This window comes from Vanellus vanellus (genome assembly GCF_965231255.1).
Source record: "Vanellus vanellus genome assembly, chromosome: 3".
In the NCBI taxonomy this organism is placed as follows: Eukaryota; Metazoa; Chordata; class Aves; order Charadriiformes; family Charadriidae; genus Vanellus; species Vanellus vanellus.
Genome location: NC_138907.1, coordinates 127,731,872 through 127,758,680, shown reverse-complemented (window position 1 = coordinate 127,758,680; position 26,809 = coordinate 127,731,872). Strand labels below are relative to the sequence as shown.

At 43.4% G+C, this 26,809-nt stretch overlaps 1 long non-coding RNA gene across 1 annotated transcript in view; it reads left to right on the top strand.

The window, feature by feature from the left end:
- The window catches only part of LOC309670513, a 96,432-nt gene that overhangs the window by 2,432 nt on the left and 67,191 nt on the right, over nucleotides 1-26,809 (top strand). The window contains exon 2 of the long non-coding RNA XR_014269013.1: nucleotides 19,934-20,008. This is a non-coding gene — a long non-coding RNA (uncharacterized lncRNA). The remainder of the gene's footprint in view (nucleotides 1-19,933; nucleotides 20,009-26,809) is intronic.

Here is a 26,809-nt window from a genome sequence, read left to right as displayed (position 1 = left end):
TTCCTTCTGGCTGTGTGTATTTGTTCTTTTTTCCTTTCAGTCTCTGCTGCCTGATTTTTCTCCATGCTGTTTGACTCCTCTCACCTCTCCCAGTTGCCTTGCTTGTTTCCCCAGAGCATTCCTCCCCCTGCCCACAATAGTCATTTCTCCCAGGTGGGAAATGCAGCTAACCACACATGCTACCTGTTTGAAGCCAAGATCACAGCAGTCAAATGTGAATTGGTTCCTATTCCAGAGGCAATTTTTCTGCTTTGGAAACCCCACAAAACCACAGAACTGGAAGGGACCTCCTGATCATTGGATCCTATCTCCTCAGCAGCAGATAGGTTTTCCCAGTGCTTGTTGTCTCACTTCTCTACCTGTGATCTCTGCTAAACACCCCTTTTTTGGGGCAGGAACAGACCGAACATTTTGAATCCATTCCTAACTCTGGGGTTTTAACCCAGCATGGAATTTTTGCTGTTACTGTAACAAATGAATCCTAACCAAGACTGGGATTCCTATGTCTTAACCACCTGGCAGGCAAAATATGTGGGGATTTTTTTTTTGCTTCCTTGTGAAAAAGACAAGTGATACTCGTAGGCATATTTAGATATGCGCCTTTTCAGTACAGATAGGCGTATCTTTGCTAGTATGTGGCTAGGCAGTAGGGGAAGCATTCATGTGGGATTTGGGGGACACAGCTGGGACTTCCAGTTGTCTCTTAACCCGTGCTGATACAGGCTGCACTTGCTGGGCTAAAGCTAGCATGAGTATGCTTGCAGGTCTGTGGCTGACATATCCTCAAAAGCAAAGAGCCTGTAGTTTTCTTCTTGGAGAATACTTGAAAGTACTGTTTACTGGGGATTGTCGAGGTTGAGTTTGGCTCCTGCAGCTTAAACTGCTGTTTGTCAGATGCAAATGATGTTGGTGGATGTTGCCTGAGAAGAGGTGCAAAGCCAATTTGAGGTTTTGGGGTTTGTTGGGAAGGATAAAGACAGAAGCATGTACAGCTCCATGGCTTACAGCTAATCGATCCCTGGATTGCCTGGGCGTAGGAAGCCTTGAGCGCTGGCCGACCAGGTAAATTGATGTTATTACGCAGCAGTTTCAGGGCCAGTTTTGAAGTGCAAATTGAAATCCCATTTTTGTGAAATCATTGCTATTAGTTAATTGATGTCTGTTACCAGCAAGAACAGTTTAGAGGACTGACTAATCTATCGCAAATGGATTTGAAAGGATATTTTGTAACTTCTGCCTTGACTTGCTGGACATTCCCTACAAGGCTATAGCAATCTTTAAACGAGTTCCAATATCTTTATTTTTGTAAGTTAGCATTTGCTGAGGAAGTTTACGATACCTAGTCTTTCATACAAGAAGTGCGTAGGTGTGCTGTGCTCCCTCTGCTGGCATCTGCCCCTGCTAACTCGCGGTGAGTGTGGGTTTCTCAGGGCTATGTTGACATAACCAATAACGCTGTAGAGTGACCTGGACCTCGTTGATGAAAACAAATTAAATTCACAAAATCAAGGTTTATAAATCAAGCAAATGAATCTTTTATGTTTGTTGGGGGTGAGGGGAGGGACCCTAAAACTCCAAACCAACATATCTGTAGCCACTAATGGATGTAAAGGAGGTTTGGCTTTTATTTATTTATTTATTTTTTTTTTAAGGCACGTGTTTTAGTGAGTCTTAGAATTTCTGCCCTTGCAGGTGGTTTCTTAGATGGTTGGGATCTCGTTGCCTGGAGTTGGGGCTGTGTGTTTTCTCTGCCTCTCCCCTGCCCTCCCTCTTGCCCATGAATTTTGGTGCATTAAGGAAGTGCATCATTTTTCTAATGCAAATGGCTGCCTGAAAGTAGTATCAGAACATGGGATTAGCACATGAACATTAAGAAACCCTCTTGAGTTTCTTCTAATACAAAATGCTAATAACATTTCCCACTGCACAAATAACACTCTTATTTCCTTCTTTATGCACTGTTTCCAGCTGGTAGCCTTTTATCTGTCTTGTTTCATAAAATGCTTTCTTTTATGATTGAAAATACTTGCAGGTATCTTCTTATCTGTCTGTCTTCTTAGGGATAGTGGTCGTGCAGGTAGCCTGGGGTTTATTTCCATTCCTGTTGTGTTTTGGTATGAGTGCTGCTGTGCTAAAGTGTATGTTCTGACATCCGACTCTGTAAGATGAGCTTTAGTGTTTTGTGATAGATCTTGTGTGTCACATGAAGGGACTGTGGAGCTATGTAGTCATCTCAAATCTATACCAGTAGATTGGTCATCTATAAATTAATTTGAAAGTCAATTATATTCATTTGAAAGCCAAGATGTCATAGAGCAGAACATAAATTGTTCTATACATGTGTTGTCTGTCTTGGGGGATGCTTCTCAACAGGTTTAGTACTAATGCCAGTCAAGCAGATGATGTCAAGTTTAGCAACTTAATGTGGAAATTGGGTCCTCTGCTTGTATAAAGGCAGTACAATTAAAAACTGTCAACACCCTCCATTATGTTGTCTCATCAACACATCTCAATTTTCCATGTGAAGATAACCTTTTCTTTTCCCCATCCCATATGTACCCCACCTTGTGGGTCCAGATCTGAATGTGATGAAATTAAGCACGTCACCGAATGTGGGAAAGACTTCTTTTTCTTTCCCTCCCTTGATTAAATGCCTCCGCATTGTATGTAATGCAGGAGTGCATTGGGATGAAATTTGTACATGTCTTTTAGTGTTTCTATTATGGGCACGAGGAAGTAATTATACTGCAGGTCTGCTCTGTGTAGGCGCTTAGTGGGAAGCGATGTGTTCTGGATTGTGTTGGTGTTGAGTGGAGTATATGCTGTGGAGTACTGCTGCTGACATGCAGATGACGCCTGGAAAAGGTTGGCATGAAAGCGTTGGAGCTTGTGACAAGAAGAGCTGCCAAACAAGTGGGGAGCCTTGGAGTTGAGAGCAGAGCCTAAATATATAGAGCAATGGTGTGAGCCTCTTTCTAAGGGGTCTGTAAAGTTGAAGCAAAGCAGTCCTGAATTTGTTATCGGCAGCCTCCCTGTCTGCGGGGAAACTTGTGAGGGTCTGCAAATAAAATAGGCTGGAAACCTTTGAAATAAGTGGAGTAGTAACATCAAAACCATGATGTGTAACCAGCAGGTGGGCAGAAGGCAGGACAGTATGATCCTGGCTTCATCATTTAGAGGTAATTCGCTGGCCAGAGATAACATGTGATACAGGAGCCCATTGACTCCCAGAAATGCATTGTACACCTAATAATATATGTCAGTGAATAGGTGAACATCATTCTCAGATTATTAATAAAGATAGCAGTCCCATAGCAAATGGCAAGAAAAAAAACAAACCAGCCCATGCATTGTTTAGGTAAGATATTTCTTTCCTTAGGCATCTCTCCTGGGAAGACCTCGGTACTTGTAAATGAATCTGCCGCCTACCTTATGTACCTTCATTTTAATGTGGGGATTGAGGAGGAGCCAGCTATCGGAAAACCAGCCAGAGATGGATGCGTTGGAAGGTTGCCACTAATTACTGTGGCGTCTGACAATTAGCTGTTGTTAAGCCTTTCCTTGCAAGTTCTCAACCATGCATCAGGAAACAAAAACAAGGACCCAGAGAAAGGCAAGAGCTGTCCTTGTAATGATCTTGTAAAAAAAAAAAAAAAAAAAAAAAAAAAAAAAGTCCTGGGTGGTTGTTATTTCGTTGATCTTACTAAAAGCAGAACACGGAGTTGATTCTGACGTGGTTCCTTTCTAGCAAAGCAGGCAGGATTTGATTCACCCAGAAACTCCTTGGTTTTTTTGCTGTTGGGCTCTGTCGTAGTCTGCAAACTTCTTGTCCCTCTTGCCTATAAAACAGGTTTGAGGCTACCTTACTTCATGGGAATGCAGTGAATCACTAACATCTGTGACGTGTTATTGTCCTAAGATTAATCTTAGAACTCTTAATAAAAAGTAAGATTTAATGAAAATAATAAGATTCGAAGAAATCTTGCCGTTGTTTTCTCACATTTGCCTCCAGGCTTTTCTGACTTTGTTTTCACTTTGTGGCACTGATGAATAGCACCGAGCCTTTTGCAAGTGTCTCAAGGGTGTAGTTAGTCAGGAGTAACGATTGAGCTGGAGCTGGCAGGTATCTCAAGGCTTTTGTACAGAAGCTAATTTGCCCCCACCCCTCAGGAATCAGACCTGCTCTTTCTCTGGAAATGACTTTTACATTGCCTGGACAATGATGATTTTTACTAGAAAGGCCAAGCAACACAATTATTTCTTCCTTGTCAAAGGAGTGTCGGGGAACAAGGTGTTTTTGCATTAGTTGAATGTCTGTCTTACTGAGTTTGCATTTCAGACGACTTTACTCAGGCAGCAAGGCCCAGAGCATCTTCCGGAGTAGTTTATACCAGTACAACCCAGGCTTTGCACCAACTTGTGTCTCTGTATAATTCCATTGACTTGGAAGCAGTGACATGTAATCTCTAGACAGATCTCGAGTCTGTTTTAATATGCATCTCTGATCTATAATACATGTGCAGACATGGTGATCCTTTTGGTTACTACTGAAAGCAGCCATATCTGGGACAGAAAGTGGCAGCTGTTTGACAAATGTAATAGAGTAGGTATTATAAAAAGAACCAAAATGAATTTCCTCTTCTTAAAACTGATTAAAGCAAAAGCAGCATTGGCAATGTTTTTTGTGAGCTTAGTGCTGCTTTGCAGGGGTGTCTTGCTTGGACACTTGGCTGTCCCTGTACCTATTCTTAGCCTGTTTACGAAAAGCTGTTGTGTGCGTATTGAGGGAGCGCTGTGTTAACTCCTACTGTGTACAGTCTATTTTTGTGTTTATGTGGAGCCTTTTGGGGAGGGAGGGGATTATACCTGAGCTCTTCTGTCATCTTCCCCTGCTTCTGCACTTTATAAATCTTTAGGAAATAGAGGTTAACGTTTCCATAGTATCTGAGTGTATCTCAGTGCTTCGTAACTGTTGACACTGACCTTTGGATTCGGGATTTGTGACATGGTTGAACTGATTTCATAGCCTGTTGCTGGAAGGGATGGCCTTGGTCTCTTTCCCTCTCTTAGCTCTGGAGTCCCTGTTGTTTATATGATGCCTCAGTGAGGTGATTTAATTTGATAATCCAACAGCAAACTGCTTGTGGGTTTTGTGGGAGGAGGTGAGGGGTTCCCTTCGTAGCAGGATTGGGGGAGGAGGGGAGGTTGCTAGACTCACCTTCTCCCCTTTTCTTACTGTTAATTTACTGTCTTAATGATCCTGTATTAGGTTATTCCTGTCTTGAGTCGAACCTGGTTCTCCCAGGATGTGAGATATGAGCATTGGCAGTGCCTGAGGAGGGGACCCGCTCACCTGGCAGAGAGAATCTCTGTGTTTTGATATTTTCACTCAGCTCTGGTACTCTGAATTTTGCTGCCCCAAGGCTGTGAGGGATAGATGCCCAGTGGGAGCTGGCCTGTTTCTGTTGCTCAGAAGGCAAAGCGAGAGGCAGAGCAGTGAGAAGCTGGGCTTGCTGATTCTTTGCTGCTGGAGGAGATGGTTGGGATGAGTACCTGCTGCTTATGGAGGGCAATGCCTATATGTGCTTGGCCCCTGTGACACAGTTGCTGCACTGTATCAGAGGTCTGCTCCAGTGCTCTTTTATCTTTATTGCAAATCTGGAATCTGCTCAGGACCAACGAGGGTAATTTAATGAAGCTGGGGGACTTGTTATAAATGAATGCGCTGAATGGACAAGAATGGTTCACTGTTGTATATGACTATGAAGGTCACTAGAATAGGATGCTCATTTTTCAGTTCCTGCAGGCTGCTGGGTGAAACCGAGGTTTGTGCTGACACACACAGTTCCTGTTAATGGGGACTGGAGTTGCATTGAAAGAAGAAAATGCCCTGTTTTGAAGGCTGCTTGGCAGTGAGACAACTGGAAAGGCATGTGGTATTGGTACAAATCTTTCCAGACTTTGGCACTTCTTTTTATTCTGAAGCCTTCTTACTATGACTTCTGCTCTTCTGTTATGAGAAGTGAAATTATTAATCTCTCTTATTTCCCATACATGGGAAGGAATGTCTTCATTCTGGCCCAAGTTTAACTGCAGATGAGATCTGTTTTGGGAACTGCATTATGCAAACAGAGAGGGAAAGGAAGAGGAAACAAACAGTTGTGTAGCCTACTCACTTTGAAATGTGGTTTTAATGGTTCCTTGGTATTCATATAATTATTTAACTGGCTATGTGATCCTTGGGATTATTACTCTTTCCAAGTAATAACTAGAGCAGTAAAGATATCTTGTTAAATTGGAAAAAAGAATAGGCATATGTTGTTTTTAGTATTGCATGTTAGTAATTGTTTGCAATGACCTTTTGGAATCTCGGAGAGAAAATTTGTTTGCTTGACTTTCTCCCAGATCAGCTCCTGGCTATCTCAATACAGAGCAGAATTGAGTTGTTTTGTTTTTTTTAATTACATTCTGACAGCAAAACCTATTCTTCTGTGTGCACTACAGTTCTGGCTTTTTTAAAGGTTAAGCTGTATTTAACTGGACTTTTGCAGACTTATTTTTCTGAAACTTTGGGGGTTTTTTGTGTTTGGGGTTTGGGTTTTTTGGATCAAGAATTGCTTGTCCTTGGTCTGATTTAAAAATAAAGCTTATCTTATTTTATTTTTTTAGGCTAAGGATAAAATTCTCCCTGTATTTTTGAATGTCTGGAGGCATGATGATGAAAAAAAAGGCTGTGTTTTTTTGCATTTTGTTTGGGTTTTTGGTTTGGTTTTTGTTTGGTTAGTTGGGGTTGGTTGGTTGTTTTAGCTTAACAGGTTGTAATGTGATTAAGTCATAGAACCATACCAGGTTTAGGAAAAAAAAAAATCCTTTTCTTTTTTTACTTTGTTTTTACAAAGCTTTAAGCAAAAGTCTTGTGAAATCTTGTTCCTCGATATCACTGGATTGTGGTCACAGCCCACTGTGGGTTTGGTATGCAGAAAAGCACTGAACATCTGAAAGGGCCTCACTCAATACAAACTGTGATTCTGTGTGAAACCTGCTCTTCTTGGGGATGAGACCAATAGTTCCTCCTTTTACCCTTTTGAAATGTCTCTTCTGGCATTCTTCCTCTTTCTTCTCTAAAATCTGACAACCCTTGAGATCCAAGGGTCGGAAAAACATTGTGTGAAATCTCTCAGATCAACTTAGCATTTAAGTATGAGTTTTCACATGAGAGCCCATTGCACCATGTGTTTTCCAAAGCTGTACTTGGAGAGGCTGTGAGAGCCTGGTCCTTCAAATACACTGAAGAAAGCTCTGTGAAACAAGCATCAAAGAGCAGGTGCTGCAAAATTAGGGTTCTGCCAAGTTTCTCAAAACAAAACTACACTGATGGAGGTCTGTGTCTCTCAAGGGAAAATAAGTCTCCAGAATGAGCGTCCAAGCTGGGACAAGAAAACAGGCACTGAAAATATCTCCAGTAGCTCAGTTTGCAGCTGGTCCTTCCCTGCCTTTAAGTCTGGTCCATTAAGGCAGCATGGTATCTGGAAGGACTGAAATGCTGGAGTTACTTGCATGGAGGACAGAAATGAGTGGAAGAATCAAATGGGGCCCAACTACATGTCTCCTTAGATCCACATTGAATTGAAGCCGGGTGAGCAGAAGCAGGTGTGATTTCAGCTCCCTAATCAGGCTGGGCTTTGCACATCATAACTTGAAAAAGTGGGCTTTTCATCCTTGAATCTGAATAGGCAAACCCGAGGGGCACACTGTATTTCCTGCTAAATTCCAGATAAGATCTTCTGCTGTTTGAACTTGCAAAACAGTTTAAAGCAGTTTAGGTGTGTGCTTCCCTGCTTGCAGGGCTCCTGCAAAGGGTTTGATCCACCCCTTCATTTTGTTGAGTCTGTTAGGAATGAATGATGTACCTCAAGCTGTGAACACAAGAATGGTTTAGTTTAAAAAAAAAAAAAAAAAAAAAAAAATCCCCTGCAAACAGATGATGTAATGCCCAGGCTCCATGTTTAAACAGTAGCTAATTTGCCAGGGGATAAACCAGAGTTAAATCTGTCAGGTTTTCTAATTCCCAGATTCTGCAGAACTTTGTGCTTTCAAATGCAGGATATGTATGCGTGTCCACTGCTGTTGGTGTGATTTTCTTCAGCTTCTGTAGCTAAAGAGTTTGTCCAGGGGCAAGAGAAAATGTTGCTATAAACCTTGATAGGTATCTTTTTGTTTTTAAGTTTTGCTCAGTGACTGAATTAATAATAAAAAAACAAACAAAAAAAACCCCCAAAACCATCTCATTGGTGAGCTGCAGCACTGTGAAACAGGGTTTCTTCTGAATTTGGATCTTGTGTTTTCACAGGCACTTTCCTTTCACCGAGCGTCGTTAGCTCCCTGCAAGGTTCCAGGGACACTGCTGAGTGTGAAGCTCCACGCTCTGCAGCTGGTTTGGGCTGTGTATGGACTGTTTACTTCGTGTTTGGCCTCTTCTCTCCCAGGCAGTTATGTACAAAACAAGGAATGCTTAGTTTTCACTCATGGAGCTTTGTGTTTTATGAGCAGCTTTCTCTGCTGGTGGCAGCTCTGACCCGTGTAATACTTGCTATCTGCTGACAGGAGGGAACTTATCGTGGTTGGTTGTGTAAGAGGAAGGTTTATATCAACACTTTTTTTTCCTAGGATGCTCTGTTTATTAGGATTTTTCACTGACCTATTCCTTTAATCTTCAATTTTGGCACTGTTTCCCAGGGCTTGTGTGAGCAACGAGCTTTGCCAACTAGCAGGATGAACCAGCAAATGCAGCGGGATTAGAGGGATCCAGAATCTTTAGTGTCTACCTGTGATGATGGAGGAAGGAAGAAGATGCTATCATGCGAAACTGAAGTGGCGGTTAAAGGAATTGCTTCTACCTTCTCTAGCTTTTTATATTGAAAAGGGAAAAATGTCAGTCTTCGAACTTGGAGCACTTCATATGAAACTTGACACAATCTGGGGCAAACCTGTTTCTTTGCAATGTCATTAACCAACTTGGCATGCTGGGTGGTTTCAGCAGTTTTTCTTCCTTTAAACAGTGCTGGCAGAAAAGTCAGAGCAAGTTGTGCTGACGCTGGGCTTGGTCTGGAGATGTTGCTCTGGAAAACAGTCACTTTGGGAGAGATGACATCTGTGAAGAGACATTGCTGACTCATAGCATTGATATCTGCTGGGATGTGCTTGTTTTAAACAACTGGATTTCAGAAGCTTATAAAAACTGCAGAAGGGAGTGGGAAGCTGAGAGACTGTCCTGCAATTGATAGTTTCTTATTTTTTCCATGGTTTCTATTGAAAACCAAGGGTAAGAGTAGTGGGCCAGTTGCAATTTATGGTGAAGTTCTGCTTTTTCTGTTCTGTTTATTCTTTTATTCCTCACGCTCTGCTTGCTGACTTGACTTCCTCCTCTTCGGCATTATTTTCACATAAACCCTTTTCCTCAGAATTTACTTGTTCTCTGCCAGCTGTGGTACAGCTGTGAAGATACCAGAAAACATGAACCGCTGTTAAGAACTGCTCAGAGATGCATGGTTTTGCAAGGGAGACTGGATTTAGCTGGAGCTCCGTGTATGGGCTGAACTGCCCTATAGCTAGCAGTGATGGGGATGTGTTGAGAAATTATGGACTGGTTCAGACAACAGGCCTTTTGTTTGATTGCCGTAGCAACCCTGCCTCTCTGAAAGACGAGATGTTCTCGCTCCCACATAGTGTTGTTTGCAGGAAGGCTGGTTGTTTCTTATGAAGTAGGCCTGGTTTGGAGGACTGATCTCAGGAGCCACTTCTTCTGTTCCCTCAATCTTTTTTTTTTGACAACAGGAGGTGTCCAGCCAAAAGTTGGCTGTGGTTATCTAGTCTTTGTCCCCCAAATCCCAAGCAGCATGTCCTGCTGTCTCTCATCCTTTGCTATACTTGCTCCTGTGGGCACAATGCACTGTATTTGAATAAATTGTAGACCTTGCTAAATATCTGTCAAATATTGACTTAGTCTGTAGCGTAAGCTGACTAAGCTGAAATTAATGGTGTAATTCTAGCTTGTTTGGCACGTGTGTATAGGCAGTTTCATTGCAGATGGTAGAGGAAATTAAGATCTTACCTTGACTCTATCTCAAGGAGATGAAAGAGAAGCCTCGGGCTTATAATGGCAGTAAGGAAAGACTTTGCAGAGATATGGGGGGGAGTGTTTGTAAAGATGTTATTTGAGGGTGATAAAAACTCTTCCTAATGAGTGAGGTCATAAGACAAAATTGAGGAGCTGTTGTTAATTGTGTGCTATTACAGATGTCTTGAAATAATCTCCTGCGTTCTGGTCCATTGCCATACCCCTTGGATAATTTTTCTTCATCGGTTGAAAATGAGACAATCTGGCTGGCTGAGGTTTCGGCATAGATCAGCAGACACGGTGCTGATATCTGATGGCTTCATGTGTTCTGTGGAAGCTATACCTCTGTGGAGATAAGGGTATCTAGAAAGAGACCGTGGTGTCTCCTTTCCTTGGGTTGAAGAGATGTGGACAACTCCACATGTTTTTGAGATGCTACTGCAAAATGACAAAGCACTGATGCCTCCAAGCAGGCAAAGAAATGGAGATGCGAAGGGGTGTCTGAAGTCATACGAGTCATCCAAATGAGCTGATGGCATAACTGGAGCTAAAACATACAACTTCCCTCGTGTTTCAGAGCTCCTGTGCAACCTGTCCTTCAAGCTCCTGGGAAGCTTGTGGGTGTTTTGCAGTTATCTTTGAGGGGTTTCTCGCTGGCATAAATGAATCTTCAGATTCAAAACAATAAAGATGCAGCTTCAGGACCAGTCCTGCTTGAGTGACTTCAAGGATCTCACTGCTGGTACTGTGAATCTGGTGGAACCTTATGTAAATAGTGAGCTCATGAGTTGTTTTTTAATGACACCTTTTTTCTCTTCACCTCTCTAGATTTTTGCTGCAGTTTTGATGCAGGCAGTAAGATCTCCATTGTAGCTTTCAGCTTCGTGGGAGCTTTATGCCTACAATTGATCAGTTCCTAGCTGATCTTCAGTAGCCCAGAGAGCAAATGTAGTGCAGTAAATTCATTATATGCTAAAAAATTTATTGTATCACTGTAAAGGTCATTGACAGCAATGAAAGGTCAGTACAATACAGTCCTGAATGTTTCAAAAGATGGTATCTGTCACCACTCTCTTTTGAGAGCAGAGTCCCTTAAAGTACCTGGAATAACTTATCCTTGGCACATGCTTTTGAGGTACATGCTTGGATCTTCCATATGTCAATAAATAGCTGTTATACTACATCTGGAAGTTAACAGCTGTATTTAGTTTTGTTGTGTGTACTCTTGCAGGCAGGCATGAAGGCTAGAGCAGGAAAGGAATTTTGTATTTTTTTTTTTTTGCTTGATTTAAGTAATTTGCAGAGTTGAATAATGAAATCTCCATGATCTTATTTCTATTAAGATTATAGTATTCTAGAATTGTTATTAATGCTGAAGGGCATTTTTGCTCCTACGTGTGTATGAGTGAATTACTTGTTGCATAACATGATTTGGAAAGATAGCAATGAAAAAGCCTTCTCGGCAATGAGGTGGGCTGTGTTTTGCCTTCCCCTGAGCCACAAAATGAAGTATCATTTGGCAAATGGATTCGGGACTGCAAGGAACCTCTCAAACCATTTTCACAGGTGCATGAGTGGTGGTGCGTGACTGTTCCCTATTGGAGGGCCCTGAATGGTGTAGGATATATGACTGGCCTATTTGCTGGTACTTTCAGCATCTGTCTAGGATTAGTTGTTCAGCCAACTGATACCCAGTTCCTTCTTATAATGGTATGTCTTTAAGCAACAGCTAGATGATTGGATGCTGAGGAGCACTTCGGAGTCTGGCCTTGCAAATACAGCTTGTTAATTGAAGTGACGCTTGCTGTCAAGGCTGCCTTTTTAAGTTCTGCTGTCTGTCCTCTTAACGATATTCCAGTCTCTCTGGCTTCTCATTGACTGCAGATGAGGCACTGACTGCAGTCTGCTTCTGATCCTCACTTTGTTAGACAGGGACTGCAGTTTGTCTGCCAAGCAGTGGCTGCTGGCATGCACATTTGTCACCTGTGGCCACTCCTCTTGCTGTGATGGGCTCTTTCCTGGTCGCACAGAGAGTTTTGCTAATTGGAAGTGAGCATTGAAGGGGCCACGTTTATTGTTCGGTGTCACGAGTAAGCTCTTTGCATGAGTGTGCGTTTCAGGCAGCTGCATGAGGTTCAGCAGCTTTGTCTGTCATGATCAGACAGATCTCTAGATAATCTAGCAAATCTCTTGATTATGAGGGTGGAAAATAATATGCTTTGATTTACAGATGTTGCTGCACAAAAAGTGCTTCTGTGAATTCTCTGGCAATATCTGGGTGTGTTTGGCATCCTCAATTTCTGAGTACATCCATTTTCTGAACATAACCTGAATTTCTGCATACTTTTCCAGACAGAGTATGCAGTTGCTTGCACGTATGACATGGACAGCTGTTTTACAGACAAGCAGTTTATTAATAATTTTTCAGTAGCATTATAAGACAAGTTGAGGGATTACATTGGGTCAAGAGTCCTTTAAGTTCATGGTAAAAAAAGGCCGAGCATGATAGAGGCTATTGCCTTATGTCTGATTTTACAGGCAGGATTGAAAAAGCAAAGGAGATGAAGCATGTTTTGAATTAAATCCTCTAAACATCTTCTCCTTCTCTCCCTCAGGAAGTTGTAGACAAACTTGAAACTGTTTTCCAGTGTCTGTACCTCCATGTGCAGTGGAAGGGGGAAAGAGGTGCAGCAGGCATGTGTATCTCGCATCTGCAGCTTGTGGTGGCCGTTCTGGTGAGGTTGCACCAGCAGCAGGAGTGGTGCAGGTATTTGTGAAGGGTATTTTCTCCTTTGGGCACATAAGTTTTCCTGGTTTCCTGACTGACTGACAGATATGCAGAAGATTAGGGAATGTTTTCACAAACCCTTGAAGTTGTGGTAAGCTGGAAAAAAGAGGTCCTGTGGTCTCTCTCTCCTGGCTGTGTGGTAGACCAGATTGGGAAGTGATAGGACTGAATCTAAGCTTTCTTCCTGTTTGTGAGGTTAGTTGTAACTTTGGTTTGCTGTGCAGTCACACTGTGCTTTCACTGGGTTGATGAGAGTGTAGAAATACTCTGGGTTTAGTTTGAAGAACCAATGAATTTTGGTGTTAGCTTCTTGCTGTTTAAGGTGAGGGCAGCGTTTGACTGGGAGACATTAGGTTGGGACTCTTGTACAGATGTAGTTGTCCACAAAGTTGTGGGGGGTTTGTTTTGTTTTCTTTAAGGTCCACTTTATAGTCAGCGGAGAAAACCAGCCATTTCTATAGCACAGATTATTTTGTCCTAAGTAGTCATCTTGAACCAATCAAGTTTTGTGTGGCCCAGAAGTGCCTGCTTCTTTAATTAGCTGTAGAAAGAGCCAGACCAGCTAGTTCAGGTGTAATGGTAATTGGTTGTGGCCAACCATGACACCTTATTGACTGAGAACTGCTTTACTCAAGGCCAAACCTCGGGTGCTGGGTAGTTTTGGAGACTGTACAAGCTCCTCGTTGTTGCACCTTCCCCCTTCTTCAGAAAGAAGAGCTGATGTCGTCGCTGGATCTGATTATACCACGCGGTAGCAGATCTGAGGTTTGAAGCATGTTTTTGGCCACTTCAGTGAGAGTCATTGTGTGATGGTTCAAATAGCAGTGAAGAAAGTTGAAGGGCTTTGTTACACTCCCCTGACCCTGGAAATATTGGCCAGTTTGTCAGCTGTGATCCATCTACAAGGGAAAGGTCTAGTTAGATGGAGTGCTGTCCTGATAGCAAGCTTTGAGGGGTCTCGCTGCAGTAGCAAAGACAGGAGCAAGATAGTGCAAAGGGTCTTTTCGCAGTGATTTTTTTTCTACCTCTGATCAGATGTGCATTGGTGGAGGAAATCACACTGAAAACGACCACAGAGCTTTTTGTTTTAACTCTCTAACTTGAGCCTAGATCATACAAAGCAAACCCTCTGAGCCCATGAAGGGGGTTTTGTGGAGGAATAAAGCTTATTGTCAGCTTCGGTGTTCAGACCCTTGGGAAATGCTGACCATTGTCTGGGCTATTATTGCTTAATAAAAGCTTTGCGTTTCCTCATTCAGGGTCTTGGAAATCTGGTTCTGTGCTTTTAAAAATAACTCAGCATGAGCCACGATGGGGAGCATTCACAGAGGAAATTCTTCAGCCATTTAAAATGAAGTGGAGGGAGGGAAAAAAGCCCTCCTTAAAGTGCTTTTACTTGTTTGTGAAGACTGAGTGTGTCCCAGTCGTATTTACGCTATGGAGGAAGCACATGGGGGTGAGAGCCTGGTTCTGCTCCTGCTGAAGGTTTGCTTGCCTGCAACCTTCAAGGATTTGGGGTCCAGCGCTATCCCAGCTGGGGAACCTGGGCTGCTACTGGGCCGGACACACTGAATGCATCCTCTTGGGATGGAGGGGGTGGTGCACCTCTCGTGGATGAGTATCTCTGGGCAGGTGGGTGGACGGACATTCACTGATGGGGTTTTGTGCTTGATGCAAAAGGCAGGAAAATGTTGTTGTTTCTGCTTCTAAAAGAGGCTACTGCAAAAAGGGTAACTTTCAGCAAGCTGAAACTCAGTCATGTGCTGAAGGATGTGCAGTATTTGGGGCACCCAGGACTGCAGGCTCTGCTCTGGCTCTGGGGCGCTGCCTCTGTGCAGATGAGTGACTACCAGGGAGGGGCTGAAATGGAGCCAGCATGTATCGCAGATAGCCCCACCACTGTTGGGATGCTGGGCCGGGGAGTTTTGAGGATTTTTTTGAACCAGCCAGTACTGAGGTGGGGAAGGGGGCAGAGGAGGGGGTGCTATGGGCTCTAGAGTGTGCATCGGCCTTGAAGTTGGCTTATCTGTAGTTTTTTCTCTTCCCAACTACTGCTGTGAAGCTGTAGCCCTGCACAGAAGCCCCTGAACTATTCTGCAAATACAGTTTGTTCTTGGGTTTATTTTCCTTCTTGTGTGGAAGTAATTACATTACTTGTTTCTTATGTTCTGGCTTTGACTACGAGGAGGAATGTATTCAGGTTTTTTGTGTTGTGGTCTTTTGTTTTTTTTTCCTTCTACAGCAAGCAGTGCAGTTTCTGCTGTTAAAATATTCTGGACAGCAGTCGCTGCCCACGTACAGCACAGAAATGTGCGTTTAGTGGTTGTGAGGCATGCTTGCTCTGGGTGTGCCGCCTTGGTTTGTTCAGTGCAAGTGTTCACGTATATGATTGGCCATAATTTATCATTGCCACTAAGCAAGGGAGTTATCATTTTCATTAGTAATTTGGGCAGGCCAGAATTATATAGATTGGCTTTTGATTTTGAAAGAAGTTTTCTCTTGGACCTGCGTGTTTCTTGCAGAATAGAGGCCACAGCATGAAGAATGAGCTGCCTGGGTTGACGCTGGGTTACAGCAGCGCCATAGAAGACACTTCATAGTGAAGGGGCTGATGGCTGGGATATCAGCTCAGTTTTACCACTGAGATAAATTAATTTAGGCAGAATATGCCTCTGCCGTGCCTCAGTTTCTCCACTGGAACATGAATACAGCATGACTTGCCTTTTCACTGCATTGGACAGCTTGCAAACTCTTCAAACTCTGTGTAGTGAAGTCAGAAAACAGACAAATACGAGCACTGGAGAAATACCTTACCTGCAAGGTGTGGTGAGATCCTAGGCCAGAGTGGTGAAAAGCCTCGTGTTGGTGTGTTTCCAAGCTGTGCTCAAGCAAGAGCTGATGCCTTAGATAAGGTATGCTGGGAAGTTCAGCATTAGTTGGACCTTTTGCCTACAGGCAGTGCTGAGAGCAGTTTCTTTTCCTTAGAAAGAAGGATAGAAAGGGTTTGTGAGTATGTCTGTGTGTTCAGTAGGAGCAAGGAGTTAGTCTTTCTCCCTCTTACTGTCTCCAGTAGTATCTGTGATATGCACAGATGTGCACAGTGCAAGAGAATGGGGACAAGACACAGCCCTGCAGTAGCTAAATCCTGTCACACCTTTGTGTGGATTGGTATTACTTAAAATTTTCTAGGTCATGTGGTCATGTGCACTATTAAAATGATTTCCATGCCTGTATTTGGAGAATCTGCTGTGCCTATTTTCATTTATATCCGTGTGACTGATCCAGGGCCATATGTTAAGAATATAACAGCTTTTTTTTTTTTTTCCCTCCCCCTTAAACCATTGGTGTCTAAATATATCTAATAAAAATGCAGACTGGAGCTCTTAATGAGGCGATAAGTCATTCCTGCCTCTCTTCTTTTTTTTTAAGACAAAACCACCTCACACAGTGGCTTCTTTTTGTATGGACTTCTGCTTTGCATTTCTACACATTCATCATAGCATGAAGCGTCTCACAAAAGGCGGTAAGAAAAGACTGCTGAACAGACCGATTTAGTGTGCATAAACCTGGACTTGTGCAAAGGGAAAACCCTGAGTTTTAGCGGGGTAAGCCACAGGCTGTGTGTGAGTGTGTATGATGATAGAAAGTGTTTTGGGGAAAAATAAAAAATGTAGTGTTGAGTAAGTTTAGCATGGTCTTGAATTGTACAGCTGAGAACAGGAGCCATTAGGAAGCAGTTTGCAAGGGGAAATATTTCCAGTTTTGTTCCTTCCATTTGCAAAATTCAAGTGATTGTAGGGAGCTTCTGCCATGATGAAAAAATCTCTTTTTATTACTGGCATTGAACTTCTTGGTTAAGCTAGTGGTTGAGGTTTTGTGCGGCAGTGTGTGAGTGCTGGTTGGGGTATGTGTGGCACTGCTGGGCACTGTACGAATCTGATACATGCTTTGGAACCTTTAGTTCTGTGAGTAAATAGCTCTGCTACAGGAACAGCTCTGGTTTTCAAGCACATTGCTGTGCACGCTGCTCTGGCAAATGTACCGTGGTTGTGGTTTGACAGCTGAAGTCAGACTATGACTGCGAAATCAGATTACGCTTGCACATGGTGTCTGGGTGTGAAATCCCGGGTGGCTGAGTGGCACCGTCACCGACGCACCGCTGTGTGGTTGCACAACATGTTTTCTGGAGCAGCAAAGTTGTCTCCCCGAGTTGCTGTGCCTGAACGCTCATTTGTGTCCCAGCGCTGCCGCTTCTGCCAGGACATCTGTTCGTGGGCTTGTTCTGTAAACTGCGTAACTGAAATGTCCGAAGTGGGGGAAAAGAAAAGATGTGCTTGCTTTGGAAGGGCTGCTGCTTTTATTTTTTTTTATTCAGTGCTCACAGGTTGATCCCGCATGTGGTCAGTGTGGTGACAAGCTCTAAGTTGAGGCCCCAGTCTCCTTTTGCTAGAGAAGCCCCACCATGTGGCTACACACCAAGATTTACTTCATCAGGCCTACAGAGGAAGAGAAGGAGAGGGATCCTTAGCAATTCCAAGTTGGGATTGCAGATTGAAAGACAGCATTTTGGTGTATAAAACAATAGATCTGTGAGTAATTGTTTAGCCATGAAGTATGTCAGAACAGCTGGTAAAAGTCAATGGGTTCTCCAAAATGCTGGCCCATGTGAAAAGTTTCTGGGAGAAGGTAGCTGGTGTTGTGTTTTTTAATTTAATGACCTCTTCAGTCAAACCCTACTAATCAGATTCAGGCCTTGCATAATAAGAGGTGCTTTATTTGTAGGCTGCACATTCACTCATAGACATTGAGGCATAATGATAAATTATTTAACTGTAGATATCCAAAGAAGTGAGTCAGGTACCTATTGGGCTGTGTTGCCTCTCTGCTTCCCAGCTTTGCATGTCCTCTCACTGGCTAATTCACAAAATCCATCCGTTTGCAGAAGTGGTCTCTCGGTTATTAATGTTAATTAGCAAGGTTCTGCTCTATGACTATTCCTGTAGTATGCACTTTCAAAATGTACAAAGTGCTAAGCTCTTTACCCATGTAACGAGAATGTATATAGCTATATTGTTAATTGGCTGCATCCCTCCAAGGACGTGTGTCCCTCTTGGGAATGGTAGTTTTGGTGTTTTAGCTGCTTGTGGTAGTTAGAGCAAGTCCCCTCCGAGACTCACTTGCAGACTTGTGCCGGAGTCAAGTTGTCAGATTTTGAGGCTTTGTTTTAATCATTAGTTTCTCCTCTGTGCAGTTTCTAATATTAGTTATTTTCAGATTTGCCATTAGTACCTTGTTTTAATCAGTGTCGAGAAAGCACCTGACTTGATATATGCTCTAGGTAGGGGTCAGGATTTAAGTGTTCTTCAAAAAAGCTTTTCGCAGAATCACGGAATAGTACAAGAATGATGCTCGTTGTGCTGACAACAGTTTTCTATTTCTGCCTTCTGATAACCATCCTATGATAGCACCTTCTTCCTCCGACTCACACAAACAACTCTGTTCCAAGGAGAAATTTCCCCCTGAAAACGTAGAAGTGCCATTAGTTCTGCAAAGTTCAACTGAAGCTTTATTACTGCTCTGATTTAGTATCTTTGCTGATGGGATGCTTCCGTTGTGGGTGTAACATCTCTGAGAGATATCTTCTCTCTACAACTTGGTAGAAAAATTCCCCCCCTCCCACCTTGTTTTGACAGCAAGGGCAATAGATTGGAAGAAAACGATACTCTTCGTTGTATCGGTAAATAATATGCCTGTAATTGAGAACCAAGTTATACTTCAATTTTTATGTATGTTCAGGCTGAAAAAGCAACAGGAGATCAGCAGGTCTTTCCAGAAGAGGAGGGTTGTTCTTGCATATGTATGCTTTGTCCCTAGTTTTATGTTTTCAGAATCATCTGGAAAACTCTTGGTTTTGCCATTTGATTATAATTTGCATTTAGATTGTCTGCCTGAAGGGGAGTTGCTTGCAAGGGGAGATGGGGCTATATGGCTTGAGTCTCTTGCAGATCTGGCTGAAAGTAATGGCATTTACATAAAAACCATTAGCTCTGTTATTGATAAACATGAAAGGCATCCATTTCATTTAATTTTCTGATGAGGAGTCTTTAATATAAGCATACAATAGCACTGCAATAGTAACATTCCTGCCCCCCATCCCTCCTTGCTGACCTCTTGTTGTTTTAAGGGCAAGTTTTGATTAGTATTTTGTTGGTAGGGAGCTGTGAAGTTATTTCTATTCCAATTCACTGAAGTAGCCAGTTGTCTTGCTACATCGTAGGGAATTATTTAATGCTCATCTTAAGAGGTGTCTCTATTAATTGAACGGGGATTTAATGTGTCCCTGAAGCATAATTGGTCTGTGTGTGATGTATACTAACATGTATGTCTAGCAACGGATTTTCCTTTTGTCTGCATCCCAGCGCCGTTCTGTGGGTAATCTTTTGCTTAATCAAAATGGGTTGAAGCAGAAGTTCAGTGGCTCCGTATTAAGGGGATAAAGTGTGTTGAAGCAGCAAGTCTATTAAAGGAACTTCTTTGGTGCACGTTAGATCACATCCCATCTAACCCTTCAGGGCTGTGTCTTGGCAAAGGAGTTTGTGTGGCCAGTGAGGAAAAACTTCTTTTCCTGTGTAATGCTCTTTACCGTACGTGTAATGGTGCATTGGTGATCCGCATGTGTCAAAAAGCTGTGATTCATTGTCTCTCTATTAACTGGTTTTATGTAGCTATTGCTGCTATCCACTTTTATATAAATATCTTGCTTTACTCTTGGGTTGGATCAGGTCTGACCTTCCTGAGAGCCTCCAGAGGCAGCCTGTGTCGTAGTTGTTTTCAAACATCACAGCATTTGCTTAAGAGACTTTGCTGTGAGCTTTGCAAGCTCTTTTAGTTCTTGACCTGTGTTGTGGGGGTGTGTGTCTGTGTCTGTTTTGCATTGCTTAGCCGGCCTACTTCTTCATTTAAAAAAAAAATAATAATTATTTTTTTGTCACTTTGTCTATATTTACAACTTTTTTCCTCTCTAATAGGCTCCAGACAAACGAGTAGAGAGTTTGGTACAGAAGAGGGACAGATTCCAGTTTTCCAGTTGATCATCTTGTACAGTGAGTACCTTAACATTTCAAGAATAAGATTTTCCATGGTGCCTAAATTTGACTTGAAATTGACTTCCCTGAGGAGCAGCGTTAAGTCTGCGGCTTTGGACAATGTTGTTCTAGAAATACAAGCTCCCTTGGCTTAACTCTTGTTTTGGGAGAAGTGGATGTTGAGATCTCCAGCTCCTTTTGCCTGAATTGATAAATTTTATTTGTATCCCACTTCCAGTAGTGTGCACATTTCAGCAGACTGGAGAACCGATGCAGTTACATCTTTTACCTGCTCAAGGCTGTGGGGAATTGACACTGGTATTGCCACATAATTTAGCAATGTGTCACGTGTGGCTTCCTGTGCTGCAGAGCAGAGGAGGCTCTAGGGTCAGGAGAGCAAAGGTTCACCTCCTCTATTCCAGCCTTGTCGGAGGTGTTGAACTCGGCGAGGAGGGTGGGTGAGGGACCTGCCCTGGCACATGTAGGGGTTACTCATAAAGGCGTGCTGTGAAATCAGGCAAATGAGGCTTGGCTTGACTTGTGGGCTGGAAAGGGTAAGAAAAAAGAACTGGAAAGTGTTGCCCAGTTCATGGTAAGGGTGGCATTTTTTTTTTTCTGAAAGTAGAGGAGAAAATCATTATTTCATGGGGAATTTTTACACATTAAAATACCTTGCATGCATGCTAATGCGCTGTAATAACAAGCCCGTGCTTTATGAGGTGTTTACAAATATTTTTAAACTGGCTGCTGTGAGGGACTTTAGCTAGTAAGTACTGGTTCCTTGGAACATCTTGGCCCATCTGGTGCAGTGGCATAACCAGACTGAAATAGTTAACTGCCTACCGTATGCGTCGGGAAACTGGGAGGACACTATTTCTGGGTGTGAAATGCAGGCGCAGACGCAGCAGGTGAGTGTGGGGACTGCGCTGATTGACTGAGACCACTGCACAATTAAGTTTATTGTAACAGTCCTAGCAGGCGATTCCCCTAAGGAATTGGATGATGAATTTTAGAACTGAAGGTGTTGGTTAACAAAAGACAAGGAAGAAATAATACACTTTCAGACTGGGTTGCATCATCAGGTTGGCTTAAATACATCCTGGGAGCAGGGCAGAGAATTCTGTGCAAGAAGGAGAAAGGGGCTTACTTATTTGTGGCTTCTTCTGTATCAGACCAGTGTAGTGTGACACGCAGGATGTCCTTCGTTCAGATGTTCTGTTCATACTTACTAGAGCATTGATTTAGCTTGTTATACTTCTGGATTCAGAGCAGTCTCTTTTCCCCTACTTTTGTTAAGTGCCAAACGCAGGAGGGGCTCTCTTCTCAGCTGGTACATAGCTACTGTAACTAACGCGGTGGTGAATAATAAAACTGGAAGTAGCAGAGAGGTCATGTGAAGAACAAATGATGCTGTTATTGACCAATGGTGCCATCGTGCCATGGTCTTAATCGACAGATCTAATCCCAATGTGTGTTTAGAGTCAGATCTGCTGACTTCAGTAGCTAAAATAAGTCGATACCATTGAATTCTCTTTCTCCTTGCATATCTTAAGTAGAACATAGTAAGTTGCAGCCTGACAGCTGTGTAATCTGCAGAAGGCCACAGGGCTGCATAGGCTTCCCAGAGGGCATAATTTGGCCTGCAGAGCATCCATTATGGCTGGTGTCATGTGCAGCAGGCTCAGCATTGACCTTCAGAAGCTGTTATGCGTTTGGGGGGCCTGATGGCTGGAAGAATGAAGGTAGGAGACAAGAATTTCAGGTTTGGAGTCCCTTTTGTAGGGCAGAAGACTGTGATTAAAGCAAGACGACTGCATGTATGAATTGAGGTCAGTAGGAGACAGCTGAGTGAAGGGCTGTTTTTGGCAGAGAGCTGGAACAGGAGAGATGCTAGAAACATGGTCTGGGATTTTCATGTAACAGAATGGGAAAAGAACCTGTTTCAAGGGAGTCCTTAACAAGTCATTCTTATGCAAGACTGTCTCTGTGGCACTAAATATCTAAATAACTGGGCTGTGGTTGGAATAGAAAAATATCTTCAAGAGGCTCATGTTCATGCATCACCTGAGGCTTTCCTGGCTTGGCAGCAAAGCTAAGTATTGTGAGAGGTTGTATTGCAGGTACCTTCCTATGAGGACATGGCATCATCTGTGTGAATGTGAGTGTAGGTCTGATGCTTCTTGTGCAAGCACCGGGCTTAATTGTGGATGTGCTTGTGTGGTCGTCTTCTGCTCACAACTGCAGTTAAGGCAGCTAAGCAAGAGCAGTTAGTTTGGTATTGCAAGGAGGATTTGTGCTGCCTGTAACTCCTGCCTACAGTCCTCCCGAGGAGCACTGGGCAGTGAGGGAGATGAATTTCTCCTGCTTCTTCTGGCTGCTCTTCTCAGAAGATGCTATAGACTCTTGCCTGCTTCATTAAAAACTCAGAACATGGCAAGCAAACACCTGAGCTGTGGGAGGCCAGAAGACTGTCCTCCAGCAGTGGCTGGTAGAAACGGCCTTCATTTCACATTAATTTATTTAGCTCTTATTTGAACCCACATGTGCTTTTGGCCTCTGTCCTGTTACCAGGCATTTCAAAGTTTAACTATAACTTTGTGTGATGAACCACCTCCTTTTGGTAACCGAATCTGCTGCCAACTAGTTCACTGTAATAAGCTCCTGTATAGGGAATTGTTGTTTGCATGTTTGCCAGTTCCACGCTGGTTTGGGTTCTGTAAGATCTCTACAGTGTCCACTGTCAGAGGTGTCTCTTCCAGATGAAAATGTCCTAATTAATTCATCTGTCCTTACAGAAGATGCTGCATGTCTTTGACCATCTTCACTACTCTTCTGTCCTCTTCCCTTCTGATAGTTACTTTTGGTCATGGTGCATGTCTGTTTGTTTTTTTTTCTCCTCTCAAATGTTCTTACAGTCCTATTTACTAGAAGCTTGAATGAACCATTAGGTTTCCGAGGGCCTGTCCTTTTCAGTTCTCTTGTATGTATAACCCTGGAAAAGAAACTAGGAATTTTGTATGCTCCACATAATAATAAGCCATGGACTTACTTTTTTTCTAAAAAGCAGAAGTTTATGTGTCTAATCTAAAGACTCTATCAGAAAAGCTATGAATAAACCTGATACATTTTAGTGCACTGAGTCACTAGAACAATATAGTATCTAACAAGGTGCCCTGGCAGACATTCTATGGCTTTGTGCTAAAGCTGTCAGCCAGGATATGAGATGTATCTTTGTATACTGCAGTAATTTCATGAAACTAAATGACTGCTGGTGTGTATGGCATCTTCTGAATGGGTACAAGGAACACTCTGGATGTTAAATCTTCTCCCCTTCTCCATTGGTTAAGAGGGGAAATGATATCAAGAGAGAAAATTAGTCTTATTTAGGTAATAGAAATCAGTGTCATCAAACAGGTACTGGTTCTGCAAGGGAAAGGCATGCCCCGCCATCCCCTGTGCTTTGCATAGGTGATACTCATTTTATTAGTGCTGTGACTTCCAAAAAGTAGAAATGGAATACAGCGTGATTAAAGTCTTAGCATCCAGGGTTGTAGTCACAGGTCTGCAGTGATGGCTGCGGACTGACAGGCCCAGGACTGTGACAAGTCTGTGGTTTTGTATATCTGCCCTGACTCATATCCGTGGCTTTTGTGCTGCCCTAAGGTGAATCACGGCTCCCACAGGGGTGGTTAGAGCCCTGCATTGTGGGCAGCCTGGGAAACCTGGGCCTCCGTTCAGCTGAGGAACACTTGGGTATTTTCCTCACCACTGAGTCAGAGCTCCATGGATTACCCAGAGCAGTCGTTCCCTGTGTTGGGGCTTATCTTCCGAGTCCCAGGGCACGCTCCCCCACGCCTCCCAGCTCCATGGCGATTCCTGCCGCTGGGCTTTTCTTTCTCTTTCCTCTCTGCTGCCTTCCCCAGTGCTTCCTTCCTGCTTTTAAAACCTAAGAACCCCCACAGTCATTTGGGCCTGTCTGTACTCCACTGGTGGTTTTTGCTCTGTTCAGAGAAACCAAAGGACCTGACTTCTGTCTGCCTCAGCAGCCCCTTGTTTCAAGGGGCCCATGTTAATCACCGTTAGAGTATGGGTATGGTTAGGGTATGGTGACCACTTCTGCCATACCAGTGCCGTGCCAAAAGCCCTGTAACTCTTCTCCATGGTATCGTGGTACTGTAAATTAGACCTACAGGTGTGTGGCGACCAAGTCCTCATAGCAGTTTTCTCCTGAAGCAGCTGGTGTTGCTGCTGTGTCCAGGAAAGTATGTCAACAAATGCACACTGATTTCATTGCACAGATTTATCTAGACACTAGTAATAAAACACCAGCTCCCTAAAGCCTCACCTGGTCTGCCAAGATGTGTCACCCTGGGCACTGAGCTGCCTTTCACAGCCGCACAGCCCTGAGTCCAAGGGGGACACATATGGCACAAGGAGGAGGACAGAGGGGAGAGAAATACATCCAGACACCATAGGTTGATCTGAGGTCTATCACGAACCAGGGTATCCCAGCCCCTGCTTGTTCAAAGTGAAGGACTGTTGACACGAGGCCTTTTCATTCTTTCCTTGCCTTAATCATTCATAATATATGTATTTATGGTTCTTTCTCATTCTTTTTATGCGTGCTTATGTGAAGTTGCATGCAGCTATCCTGCCAGCCCACAGACAGCCTACTGTAACAATTTCAGATGTAGCATAGTAAGATAGTAAATTGAGAGTAATTTTTAATCTGGTTGGGATAAGAACAGCCAAATTGGCTGTTTCTCATGTTGGTTTCAGCGTTATTTTGTCCAGGCAGTCCTTAGAGGGTGTAAATGCGCCAGACATTGATCTCTGAAAGAGGGATCAGCTCTTCCTGGACAGCACTAGAACACTACGTGTATTTATTTATATTTTATTTCAGTACATTGACTGAATAATATAGCCAGTGTGGAAAGGGCTTGTAAAATGCTGAGTTACGCATTGGACTTTTGCTCTGCCCAGGAAAATCTCTTGTGATGGAAAGAGTCTATGTAGGGGAAACCTCATGTGTTAGCTTGGAGTGAGGGAATGTTCAGAGACCTTGCTGGGATCCCTGCCGTGATCCAGCAAGGCTTGGAAAGCAGTATGCTATAAATGGGGAGCTCCGAGAAACCAGCTAGCGCCATTCACCCAGGGGACTTTTTCATTTAATACAGCCATTGAAATGGAGAATTGAGGCAGTGTGGGACAATGCTGTAATGGTAGAGCTGTAACAGGCTGCCTTTGTGGCAGAGTTACAAAGCCGGTAGTATGTGCTGAAGTGCTCCTGCTTGCTGAGCCTGTAATATCAGTTCGGATTCTGTTCTCCTGCCTTCCCCTCCAGGAACTGGTTCATATTTAGGTAGAATAAGTCACTGTTTGTGTGTTTATTCCTTTTCTGCTTACAGTTCTTCTTGAATCACATGGTGGGTTAGAGAAAGAGCACTCAACTGCGGCTAAAACCATAATGTTGCAAGCAAGATCCTCTGTAATGTGTTAATGGATGTCTGCAACTTTCCATTCCTCTTATTCTCTTGGTGTTGCTATTTTTTTTTAGTATTAAATAACAAAGCTCAGCTATCCCCTGTTGGGCTGTGGCCCCAGCTCCCTTGCTGCTCTTCTCCAGGCTGTTTCTTGGGTTCATTACTGAACTGCTCCTGAGCAGGTGTCTGAGCAGATTCCCTAGCTGTGTTTTTCATGCTGTCTTTGCTACAGGGGCAAGGCTGTAGACCGCTTTCTTTCTGCTCCTCTGTCTTGTACCCCCATGTAAAAAGGAGGGGGGAGAATCTGATCACTCCTGTTCAGAAATATCATGCAGGACTTCCTTTTGAAGCAGGGATAAACATTTACTGATACTGTTGAAGCAGCAGAGATCAATAGGCAGAAAGTTACTGAACTTGTAGCTTCAACTTTTGTGTTGAGGTAGAGGATCATCAGGCTTTTCATGTGTTTGCTGCAAGGGACCGTTTTCTGCCAGCCTTTTCTTCAAGCTTATCTACGAGCGTGGTTTGTGGGGACCTCTCACTGAACATGTGTTCTCTGCTCCAGAGATAACAGCAGCTGATCAGAAACCGTGTCCCCTGGAGGCCAGGTAGACTGCTGGGGCAGTTTCCTAAAGCTATTTACAGCATGAGTTGGAAGTAGAGCTGGATTTCGCCAGCCTGGAGATCTGTGACATGATGACATGGGATCTTGTCTGCAAAATGAAGGATACCTTGGCTCTAACCCGTGTCCTGGCCAGGGAAATAAGTCCGAATTCAAATTACATCCAGATTTGCAAAAAGGGTATTGCATGTGGATGATGGATCATCTTGGAAGCTGGACAGAGGCCAAGGAGTTGAGTGTGCAGTAGATGCCTCTTTGTAATCAGACAAAGCTCATTGGATCCGGCCTGATGGTTCCTTTGCTTTGCTCTGCTCAATTTTCTTCCATCAAGCACCCCGGGTACTGTAGCAGTGACGTGTTCAGGGGTACTGTAGCAGTGACGTGTTCAGGAGGTGCTTTGGCTCCTGAAGAGTGTTGCTGTGCCAGCCAGGGGTAAGAGAGCTCCGTGTCACGGGGAGGATCAGCTTCTGGATAATTTTTGAAGCAGAGGCCTTGACTCTTTGTGCTGCTTAAAAGATTTTGTTGTAAAAATGGGGTTAGTAACCCTGGGGACCGGCCAGATTTCGGTTTGATTTAAGAACTTCTGGCTTCTCTTGATTTCTCGTGAGTGCAATATCATTCACTGATCCAAAAGCAGGTGGTGAGAGCCTGCTCTGTTGAAAGTAATTTAAGTATATTTGGACTCTGGCACTTAGGAGGGGAATGGTGCTGGAC